Source organism: Schistocerca gregaria, chromosome 8 (assembly GCF_023897955.1).
Source record: "Schistocerca gregaria isolate iqSchGreg1 chromosome 8, iqSchGreg1.2, whole genome shotgun sequence".
Lineage (NCBI taxonomy): Eukaryota > Metazoa > Arthropoda > Insecta > Orthoptera > Acrididae > Schistocerca > Schistocerca gregaria.
In genome coordinates this window covers 156,378,974-156,390,662 of record NC_064927.1, presented here as the reverse complement: position 1 = coordinate 156,390,662, position 11,689 = coordinate 156,378,974, and the positions used below count along the sequence as shown (strand labels likewise).

At 42.6% G+C, this 11,689-nt stretch overlaps 1 non-coding gene across 1 annotated transcript; it reads left to right on the top strand.

Moving 5' to 3' along the window:
* Positions 1 to 9,542: 9,542 nt before the first annotated feature.
* Positions 9,543 to 9,615, top strand: Trnak-cuu (transfer RNA lysine (anticodon CUU)). Its single transcript has one exon. It is a non-coding gene; the product is annotated as a tRNA-Lys (tRNA).
* Positions 9,616 to 11,689: the final 2,074 nt, after the last annotated feature.

Here is an 11,689-nt window from a genome sequence, read left to right as displayed (position 1 = left end):
TTCGGTCCGCCGGTGACATATATGTCACATAACCGTAGAAAACGTGGAGTGGCCCTATATACACTTCTTGCAACACGGCAGTGTCAACATCCAAAGAACGAAGCATTTCACGAAGCAACTGGATCTTCACTGCTGTTCGTATGGTGTTGAGGTTAAGCGTGGCGATACGATAAGATTGTTGCCGAACCGCAGGTGCCAAGTTATCCTTTAAGACTGGAATTACCTATGACGCTTCTGACTGTATTGACACCTCCGCATCCCCCCAAACCTCACCTGCTGTCCTTTCTAGAGAGCCGGCGCCAATGGCGTAGGCCCTGTTGGCATAACTTGAATAGTGCCGTCGTCGTCATGGTCATCCGCCCACGGTGCGGAACTCAAAGCAAGATCGGCTTCCCTAGCTTCCTCAGGACACGGCATGGGTGCTTGCGCTCCAGAAGGTGGTGGGCAGCATCTGTCCTGCATATCAGCATCCGATTTTGCCACTGTAGATATGTGTGGCTTGTCCTCAGTTCCGTTCGGTGGTGCCACACTGCAGCAAATGGCGGCTGCCTCTGTGGTAGCGTCATCAATGAAGATGGTATCGTCGTCCTCTGGAGGCTGTGTCGCATCCCGTTCGGAAGTTGCTTTAAGCCTCCACTTCCGTCGCTTCGGAAAGCGTTGTTTCTTGGTGTGTCCTTCTGTGTCAGATGATGGCAGAGATTCACGACGTTCCGGCACAAAGGCAGCCGTAGGCACAATAAGCGAGTCTAAGCCCATGCTATCGTATTGTATCTTGTTATCCGTCGACGGGGGCGACGGCATCGGAGTTGAATCAGTAGCTTATGGGAAGGGTGTGTCGTCATCGCCCTGTATTGGAGGATGGAGCGGCGACTCAACAGTGGATGTCGGCTGTCGTGGTGAAGTGGTAGCTGTCGTGAGGACTGCTGCATAAGTCACTTGAAGCAGCGTCGGCTGCGATGGCGGGTCCGCGTCAGCCGGCGGCAGTTGAGTGATTCGGCGTTGGATACATTCTGATCTGAGGTGTCCCTCCTTCCCACAACCAGAGCAGGTCTTCGGTTGCCCATCGTAGATGACGATGGCACGGCAGCGACCGATATTCAGATATGAAGGAACATGTCTTTTAAGTTCTATTCGGACCTGGCGGACTCCGTTCAGCACAGGATATGTCTGGAATTGCGTCCATTTTTCCGCAATATGATCATGCACCGTTCCGTAGGGCACAGCGCTGTCACGACGTCCTCCGCCGATAGTTCGAAAGGAAGTTCGAAAAGTCTGATCGTGCGAAGTCCCATGCCAGAATAATTGACGTGCAAAGTCCCCACATTGCCATCATCATGGCAGGAACGGGGACCCTGTTGAGTTTCCCGAAGGATCCGTTCACATGTTGCGTCGTTGATCATCTTGACATATACGATACTACTCACAATGGACAAGTGAATGCCGAGAATGTCCGTCGCCGGGATTTTAACTTCTTCTCGTAGAAATCGTTCGACTTCGAGTGCTTTGGGCCGTGCAAATTCGTTGTGGAACGCAAATTTGAGCGTCGATTTTTCTGTATTGGTGCGCCATAGTGATCTATATGCTCTGTACGGCACGCGCGAAACGGCCGAGTACGATGTAAACAACACGAGCGCTCGCTCCGCGGCAGGAACACAAACAGCGCTCCTCACCGCAGCACAGCCAAAGGCCAACTGTTTAAAATGTTCAGATGTGTGTGAAATCTTATGCTACTTAACTGCTAAGGTCATCAGTCCCTAAGCTTACACACTACTTAACCTAAATCATCCTAAGTACAAACACACACAGCCATGCCCGAGGGAGGACTCGAACCTCTGCCGGGACCAGCCGCGTACTTACGTGCATCACCGTTGTCCTAGTTGCCAAGGATCTTCCATCGCCATCTGAAGTGACAGTGCCTGCTGCCATACAGTCACAGAGGAAAAAGGAAAGAATAACAAGAGAGGATGTTGTGAAACACTTTGCCTGGGTCCTCTGTGGTGCCTTGCATGGCACGGGAGACCATGCTTGTAGTTAAGTCTCCGCTGGTACAGCCCTCCACATCATTGGTACACACAGACCCGCTCGTTCACACAGACAGTGTTTCGCCGAGGCGGTGTCTGCTGAGGGAGGTTCAGATACCAAGGCAAGAAATTTTCGGTAAATTTGTGTACACACGGTTATGGGGCTGCACATAACAGAGGATGTGTCGGTGGCCGCCCATTGCTTATTTGAGAAGTAGAATTTGCCGGTCTTCTGTAGGGAGACTGTACGGAGATCGGTGAATTTTGCGATTGGCGCTTGGAAGTATTGATGACTTATTATTTGTCATTTTATCTCTTTGAGGGTGCTCAATGTGAATATTTTTGGCCAAGGGCCATGACAGGTATTGGAGCAAGGGTTGGGGAACTGGAAGCAGAGGAGATGGAGGTTCACTATTTGAGACGACACAGAGCTGTGCTGTTCGCCGCATTGCTGACTCCAACTAGAGTTCAATGAGCATTCCGCAGCTGTGGCTCAGTAGAAATATTGAAGGTAATTTTCACCGTCCACTTATCTTCTGCTGCTACTACAGCTTTTAATCTTCAATGATAGTCGATGGATCAAGTTCTTAATTACGTAGATGAGTTCGTGTGGTTTCCGGCCTTATGCCAGCTTTCTTCTAGTTGATATCGTTAGCGAGGCTTGTATAAAACATGCAAAACCGAATATCTCACCAAAGTTTCGATCTTTTTAAATGAAATAATTTCATTTTGTGTACTTGCGATGATATTATGGATGGCTCTGTGTTGTTACTAATCGATAATGTGGTATCTTTTTCGGATACCTAGTGAGACGGCATGTACCTGTTCACATGCAACTGATAATTGTATGACGTCATGTAATAAAGCAACCTGTGTTTCTCACTAGTGGTCCTGAATTCCTGCTGGTTTCTAGAGACAGATTCCTTTTCCTTCCCAAACGGTATAATCTTACAGTTTCAAATACTCTGTAGGATCGTGCAAGGTATAGACATTAGGGATATGAATGTGGCGATCTGAAGAAGACTTAAGGAAGAAATATGTTGCAACTAACAGAATTTTCAGTAAATGTCAGTACGAATATCTCTAGCCTTGAACGAATTACTCACTCTGCAGTGGGTGTTCCAGGGTTTGAGTCCTGGTCCGACACAAAGTTTTAACATGGCAGGAATTTAATCATCCCGCTCAAAAGACTTAATAGGGTACAGTGTACCAGAAGAAAAATTTAAGTAGGACTTACAAGGAATCATCATCAACTTTACATCACATTTTATGAAGAGAAAAGCACAGTTTCAAGACAGCCCCAGCAATCGACCCCGCGCGAAAATTTAGGCCATAATTCTGATAATGGAGTTTTTAGTAACTTAAAATCTAACACTTTCCACCAATACAGATGCGATGTAAATTTGCAGTCGTATATCTAGCTTATACAGTAAGTAAATTATAGCATCAATATGAGTGTCTAACAATTTAGGTAAGCTCTGAAGCATCAAGTGGAGATTTCAGAGTGCCATAGGGCAAGTGCTTGAATTCTACAAGGTAATGCAGTGCTAACGCAGTGCTAACGTAGCTTCGTGGATGTGGGAAATGGGTATTAAGAAAGCAAACGACTAGAAGGGTAAACAGCTCACTTATGATATTACTTAGAACAACAGCAGGTGCACATTATTGGGAAGAAACATAAAATGAAAATATTGAGCATACTGTATTGACCCTGAGTGGAGAATAATGAAATAGAGAAATAAACAGACTGAAAAGATACGTGAAATAACGGACACCCTTATTAAAACACCATTTAAATTAAGATTGCGCAATTCATGTTACAGCAGGGAGAACAGCGTTTTTTGTTTTGTGAACGAAATACATACTACGTAAGTAAGTTTTTATTTCATACTTTACAACATGAAGTGCCAATTAATAGGACACGTTCGTCCATCGCTAGAAACAATGCGTTATGTAATCAACATCTTATGAAAAGGAAGAAAAATTTAAAAGATTTATCTCCAGTTCTTGCACGAAATCAACATGCGTTGTATTTTAGGAGAAATTTAGAGTATCTGGACCGTATAAGCTATTGTCGCGTAACGCTAATGGGCCCACATGTTAGAAAAGCTCTACGACGTTTAAACAGAATCTGACCGCTACTTTCTCAGAGATAAAATAACATTTTAAACACAATTGTGAAGCATTGCTGCACCAATGGCTATGGGAGTCCTTTCCTTAACGTTGACTGCGGCGAAGAGGTGGAGACAGTACATCATATAACATCTGACTGTTTCCTCGGTGCATTTACAAGGACAGTGGAGGCCTTCACAATTTATCTGACTGGTTTCCAAACGTGGGCTTATGAATGTAAACTCATTATGAACTAGAGATTGTGTTTATCTGTGTTAAAGTGTATATATTTGTTTTAAACAGTTATGTAGTACTTTCACCTCTCTTTATAAGGTCGATAAATAAATAGTGTTAAAAGCTCCAAAAACAAAAGTAACACGTATTTGTTACTGTTTAATTCAGGATTATTTTTCCAAGGCTTTTAATCCAGAACCATTATTTATCTTCTTCGTCTGTTATCAGTGACGACCGCATAATTTGCTGACGGGAAGACCGTGTAGAAAGTACCCACAAATATCTGGGCAACCTCAGCAGCCATGTGTGTAACAGCTTATCATCTGCTGCTATTATAGGTTTTAATCTTCAACGATAGTCGACAGATCAAGTTCGTAACTACGTAGATGAGTTCGTGTGGTTTCCGGCCTTATGTCAGCTTTCTTCTAGTTGTCTCTTAGCGAGGCTTCTATAATCCATGCAAAACCGAATACATCACCAAAGTTTCGATCTTGTTAAATGAAGTAATTTCATGTTGTGTTCTGGTTAGTTGTTGTGAGAAAGACGTTGGTCGTGTATCTTAGTGTAGAAGTGAACCAGCAGTGAAAGCGGTGGACAGAAATCGGTTGTCGCCCGCCAAAAATGCGCAGTCCATACCATCTGCGGTAGGGGAGGCATTTTACGGGTAGAAACTGCATTCTCTTAGGATATCACATTGTAAAGGCAATAACTAGGAAAAGCTATGTCAGGATTCTCGATCACTGGACGAGAAATAAAACATGGAAATTGGTCTGGTTTGGAAACGAAAGGATATCGTCTTTTGTCAGAATAATAAACATGCCCCCAAAGGTGTTTTGCCAATGGGGAAGACTATTACAATAAACCTAAAACAACCATTTCCATCTTTAATACTGACTATACCCATTAAACATATTTCATATTGTTTTATGTAACACGTACATATTTAAACGATGTGCCGTAATCAAGATGTTCGCCACTAATCTTCTAATCGGATATTATCGGTGTATTTCTCGCTGTTATATACATTATCTTCCATTTATACACACTTAAGACTTCCTATCGTTACATCAAGTGGAAACTACGTAAAAGCTTGCAGAACTTCCTAACAATCGTATAACCACGATATTTTCCCGTAATATCAGCATCGCCGGTGAACACGTCAGTAGTCATGTTGATCTTGATAAATGGTTTGTACATACTGAGAACATTAGTGGTCCTGTCATTCAAAGTACAGTATAAAGTACTGGGTTTTATTAGCTAAACATTCTTTGAATCGATTACGTGTATGCGATGACATTATGCTTGGCTGTATCTTGTAATTAGTCGACGGTGTGGTATGTTTCTCTGAAACCTTATGAGACGGCATATACCTGTTAACATGCAACTGCTATTTGCATAACGTCATGTAATAAAGCAACTTGTGTTTCACACTAGTGGTCCTGAACTCCTGCTGCTTACAGTTTCCAATACTCTATACGATCGTGCAAGGTATAGATTTTAGCGATATGAATGTGGCGACCTGAAGAAGACTGAAGGAAGAAATATGTTCCAACTAACAGAATCTTCGGTAAATGTCAGTACGAATATCTCTAGCCTTGAACGAATTATTCACTCTGCAGCGGAGTGTGCGCGGATTTGAAATTTCCACGTTGATTAAAACAATGTGCCGGACCTGGACGAACCCGAAGCCTTTCGCCTGCAGGTGCTCTCTAGCACGTGTGCTACCCAAACACGTCTCAGGACCGGTCTTCACAGTTGCACATAAAAGGCAGAGGTCCTGGGTTTGACTCCTGGTCCGTCGCACAGTTTTAAGCTGCCAGGAATTTAATTTCTAATCCCGCCCAAAAGAGTTAATAGATGACTTATTGTAGAAAAGTCGGTACAGTGTACCAGAAGAAAAAGTACGTCTTACAAGGAACCATCACCATCCTGACATCCCATTTTATGAAGATAGAAGCACACTTTCAAGACAACCCCAGCAATCGATCCCGCCCATAAACTTGGGCCATAATTCTGATAGTATGCAGTTATGACCTTCTGGATGTACAGTTTTTAAACTTTCGCGCTCTCTCTACAGCCGCCTTATATCCGAGCCCGAAGCACTGTAGAGAAGAACCCTTCCATTCACGGGATATCCAAGGCGTGGGGGAAAGTGCCACATCTGTCCGACGTGTTTCAAACTCTTATTCGAGAAACGCACGTTGATCTGTGCGAAAAGTAGGTAAATAACGTGATTACGTAATGTGTCAGCCTCACGCATACAGACGTTCAATATTACTCATATTTTAACAATAATCCCACAATACACGCTTCAACATTAAAATGGGTACACCTAAGCAACTGAAGAATTTACTGATTTTCGGTTTACAGTTTAATCATTCCCATAACGTTGAACAACCGCGCAGCTGCTGCCAATGTACGTCCGTTTAACAGTGTTAGTTTTACAATAAAAAATGTACAACATCGATAATGATAACTGGGCAAACGCTACGCTATTTCTGTAATGATAAATACATTTGTTTCATTTATACTGTATTCGTGCATCACACCATAAAAATCATGGCGGTAAAAAAGAAAGAGTTGTCATTACGTCACAAAGTTGTAGCAGACATCCGTTATCTTAAATAGCCCAAAACATTTGGTTCACTGCAATTATACGTCCGTGGCTCACCGTCGTGACACTGCCCTGTGATGTCACTCTTAGAAACACGTTCTCAATTTCGACCATTGGCGATATGAGTAAACTTTTTTAGTCGGATCCCAAATAATGTCTGGTGCTTTGATTGTGTGGAGACGTAGTTGTTTCATCGAAAATGCCAGCTTGAGTGTGTACTTACGGGTGTGCAAATCCATCCCATCGTAAGCTAAAGTTTAAAAAAATCACCTTTCATTCGTAAATGCAGCCATTAAAGCAATATAATCTTTTGTACGTATGAATAGTGCTTGGCGCTGTTTACGATTATTGTTTCCTGTATTTTTCATTGCCTTCCATATCGCAAACGCCTCTACTTCGGAGCGTCTTTGTGTGTGTGTGTGTGTGTGTGTGTGTGTGTGTGTGTGTGTGTGTGTGTGTAAACTGCTAGTATCCCTCACACATTTAATGACGCATCATGGGTAGGATTTCAAAGTGAGAAGATAGTACAATAATAAAAAATAATAAAATAAATAATAAAACAAGAATTCTATTTTGCATGGAGGTATACCTCTACGCAATTCTGTTTCTTTGACATTTAAATAATATTTCCTTTTGGTACACATATACAAGGTACGATAGCAAGAATAGCTTCCTTCCTCCTTATTGCACACGGGTATGGTCTAGCGAGGGACACGTAAGTAAGTTGTTTTGCAAACGTGAACATTAAAATGATGTGTATACGAATTGAAAGCTGAAAACACAGTAGTAGTAAGAAAACAAGTATTGGTTTCGGAGTTCCATCTTCATTTGCTATTGATAGAGGCACAATAAAAGTGGAATTTCATGGATTACGAAAGCATCCTTACACGTCGCTTCCTTCTCTCTTTGGTTATTCTAAATATATCAGCAAATTACAAGTTTCATTAACGAGGCCAAATGTGTCGCATTGCTAGAACTACTACGCATTAAAGAACAGAAAATGTTCGAAATTGCCTTGCTGACACTGTTATTCGTGCAAGAACTGCAATTTTTAGTGTTTAAAACAGCTGTTGTGTGCACACGATAGAAATAATGAAGAAGAAGCAATCGTCTTCTGATGTTCTGGACTGTTTGAGATAGCGGCAGGCTCTGCTCACTCCGGCTTCGAAACAATGTGCAGACTAAGTCTATAGCGTCGTCTCCCTCCTTTCTTTCCCTGCGTGATAATAATATTCAAAGCCGAGAGATCTCTGGCACAAACCACGTGTTAGAAACCGCCCCACTGTGACACATTGAACGAAGCATGGTACCAGCGTCAAAACTGTAATTCGCAAACGTCTTACTGTAGTGTACAGTACAATACAGTACTTCGGACATGGGCATTAAGCGATTGCATTGGGGCGGGCATGTTTAGAAGCGGAACGTTTAAGTCATCATATCTGCGTAAAATCTAAATTATGCCCCAAATTTCCACACGGGGTCGATTACTTGGGATGGTATCTTACAACAGTGCTTTTTTCTTCTTAAAATACTACGTTTAGTTGGTGATGTTTTCTTGTTAGTAGAGGCGATAACATCTGTAAATGCATTAGGTTTACAAGGAAGAAAGTGAGTAGAAGAGAGGAATCAATTGGTCACTTTAGAATTTCAGATCAAAATACTGAGACATCTATGCTTTCAACAAATACTTTAAATTTTTGATAGGTTTGAAACGGTACAATCGGGTAAGCAGACGATTTCATATCATTTTCCGTCTTAGCTGCAGTTCTAAATGGTTCGCTGTTATAAAGGAGCTGTAGGTTGCTGGAACCATGCAGTTCAGGCTCCTCCAGCGTTCATCCGTGGTGTTATGCCTTAAGAACTGAAATGCTGTTAAATCTTATAATTTCTATTGAAGACTGTCTGTCTAGTAACATAAAATATAGTCACATACAAATTTTATGTGTGAAATTGTTGTTACGTAGTGCTGTTATCGAATAAAAGACAATGTCGCACCGATATCGATTAATTGTGCATTAACGACATTCTTTCATCAAACGTGATACCATAGTGCCATCAACATTTGTCCACGGTTTAAAGTGGTTTTCATGCTTGAGGATTTCACACCCAGAAAAAATACTAAAACTCTCTCCTGACCCGAAATGCTATGCTACCTTTATTGGAAAACAACCGTTAATATTATTGCCATCAATTAAATAGCATCGCTAGATATGAAATTGTCTGACTAGTCTTACAGGCCTTGCTGCTTATTCTATTTACTTCATTATTTTTTAGAACGTACGTAATAGGTGTACTGGAGGACCAAGGGCAGCTCCGTAATTACAGCTGTCCGCCGTCGGGAAGGGAAACTGGAGTGGAAGTGTGATGGCCGGAGGAGAGTGCACTAGTGAACGTACGCTGATTCATTTGGGAAATATTTAACTTGGTTTTGCGCTTAATAGAACAGAACAGACGAGACGTAGAAGAAATAACTCTTATCTATGAGAAGGACGACAGTTATATGCAAGCTAACTATGCTATCTTACGAATTAATAACTGAAGTGTGTTCGTTGGTAAATGTAGCCCGGCTAGCTCAGTCGGTACAGCATGAGACTCTTAATCTCAGGGTCGTGGGTTCGAGCCCCACGTTGGGCGTAAATTTTAACTTCGTGAAGAAAAATTTGTCGTAATACCTCTACTGGAAAGGTATGGGTCGGGATAAATCCTGCTGAGATAAACATAAGCCATTTTCATTTCATGCAATGCTCGTGAGGCAGACTGCCAACTATCGCCCATTGATCCCTGCTGTGGAGGGGATGACTCTCGGGAGAAAGTGGAAGGTATTTTGGGAGCTACTATATCTACTGGGAACGCAAATTAAAATCTGTAAACTTTTATATTCCAATAAAAGCCGTTCTTTAGTGCCATATCGGCTTCTGTTATTGCCTTTTCCGATATACTGTTATCACGTTGGCAACAGGTATTCAGATTGTTGGGGTAATCAGATGTAATAAGATTCCCTATACGGTTCCTCTGTAATCATTCTACATCCTACCCTTTTTTACTCTACCAGAGCGCAAGTTGTTTGTTCAGATAGCGATCGCTGAAGTGTTTTTTTCATGTCAGACCCATTAAACACCGTTATACGAAATGTCTAAACCTGGAAGGATTGGGAAGGGGTCATTACCGATTGCTAATGTTAGATTTCAACTACTCACTTCGGTGAGAACCTTCTTAGAGGTACTATAGTTACAGCTAAATGACATAATACCTAATAAAACTGAACTTCTTATGTCGAAATTATTCTTTCAAGCGTTCTTAAAGGCGTTCGAAAAATATTAACGAAGATTGGTAAGCTTTTTCTTCTTTAGACAGGTTCGAGGGTACCATGCGCCGTACCCATAGGACTTAACTTTACTCTCGACGGCCTGTATAAATGACTGTATATCATCCTCATCGTTTAAGACTGATTATGCCTTTCAGCGTTCAGTCTGGAGCATAGCCCCCTTATAAAATTCCTCCATGTTCCCCTATTCAGTGCTAACATGACTGCATAAACCATAAAAATCTGGCAATTCTCTTGAAAAAGAAATAAACTAAAAGATCTACATTATTTTAATTAATAGCTTAGGTTAAGTTTTAACGTTGTATGTTCCTGAAAAACCTGGAAAACTTAAAGTTTTCATACAAAATCTACTTCGATAGTCATACATTGCACTGTGGGCTAGATATAGCCTGCAATGAGCACTTACTTGATGTGAAGATAAATAGTGGTAACCTGATAGTACAAAAAATCATGTAAAACAACACACAAAATACCACATCGTCATCTTCTTCTTTATCATCATCTCAACTCCTCTCTCTGACACACACACACGCGCCCACGCGAACAGTACTCCATTTCACGTCTCCTCCCCACTTTTCTCCGTCTCATTATCACCTTCCTCTCTCTTCTTGTACTTTCCATTCACTGTTCAATATCTTCACTTAACTGTGTTCCTGCGGCAGAGGGTGGCGGTGGTCGACGCCCCCGTCCAGGAAGCAGCTGTGGCCAGCCAGACGGCCGGACCCAGCAGCAACGCGCTACAAACGTTTAGCGAGATGCGCGAGGCCAGCATCAAGAAATCTGTTAACAAAACTGCGCGCATACTCATAGAGTCGGACGACGAGAGGAAGGACACCAACACAGAGCGGCAAAAGCCGACAAAACCGAAAAGGAAAGGCGCCAGGAGGAGCCACGATAACGCAGAACGGATGGAGACATCTGATGGAGAATCATCAGACGCACCACCCGCAAAAACCGTGACGCACACCAGCTAACCCGAGGCCTGACCGGCCACAGCACACACCCGACCCGCCCCACCAAAGCGCCCGACGACCCTCATTCTAAATGCACAGTAAAACAACGCACACGATCCCCTCATGCAATGTCAATATAATGAGCTCTTCAGTTAAATTGGACGCTCTATCAGAATTCTTGCAGCATAAAGTCGCAGACGTAGTTCTCCTGCAGGAGGTGGTAACGACACAAATAGAAGAGGTACTCGCATACAAAGTTATCAGCAACATCGACCCCGAAACCCGACGGGGGACAGCGATTATGATAAGAGAAGAAATAGAGACGGGGGAGCCAAAACTGATGGTAGATGGAAGCGGGATCGCAGTTGAGATACCGGGAACGGTGTTCATAAAAGTCTACCCACCGTAGCGTTCAGAAAACGAGAGGGCG